The sequence below is a fragment of the Penaeus monodon genome, chromosome 22, assembly GCF_015228065.2.
Source record: "Penaeus monodon isolate SGIC_2016 chromosome 22, NSTDA_Pmon_1, whole genome shotgun sequence".
In the NCBI taxonomy this organism is placed as follows: domain Eukaryota; kingdom Metazoa; phylum Arthropoda; class Malacostraca; order Decapoda; family Penaeidae; genus Penaeus; species Penaeus monodon.
In genome coordinates, this window is record NC_051407.1 from 44,674,752 (window position 1) to 44,675,550 (window position 799).

Here is a 799-nt window from a genome sequence, read left to right on the forward strand (position 1 = left end):
AATGTGTATGGAAAAAAAGATGCAGTGAACATCCGGAAGGCTGCCCTTAGACCTGATGATGAAAATGAGCAATTTTGGAAATAGAAAAGATATGGCCCTGAAGATGTAACCATAAAGTTAAGTATGAAAATAAGGGTAAGTATGAGTGTTCACTGTTTCAAGATAAACTGAATAAGTGTTTCATATAAAAGGTAAAGCAAAAAAGTGGTTAACAAAGATTTAAGCTTATTTTTTTCCCATTTTTTGCGACATCTGTTATAAAAAAGTGTTAATTTTAAAGTTTGCAATTTGGAGGTATTTAAAAAATATTTTTTTTTAATTTTTTAATAGAACAATTTTCTTTTTGTTGTCTATTTTCTTATTTCAGATCTTTAAATATATATCAAAAAGGTATCGTCCATTAAAACTTAATTATACTGTTTGGGGTTTTTTGTAAATATACATTCTTGTATAAAAATATTTTCTTTTAGTGTAAATATACATTCCCTATGAAATGTAACAATAGGATCATTTTATTACACAAAACAACCTTGAGAATACATTTTATCTTGAGCACCAGTTATAACAGAATCTCAAATATTTATTGTGTGTATATACATTTCTATAATTATCTTTCAATTGTAATATACATTCCTTTTGTAACAATTGCATTATCTTACTATCACAGAACAACCTGGGAATATATATTAAGTACCAGTTATCACAGAATCTCAATTCCCTTACTTAATGAATTGTAAACAGACAAAATATTTCAACATATTTGATACAAAAATTACAAAATAAAACATTTAAACTGTAC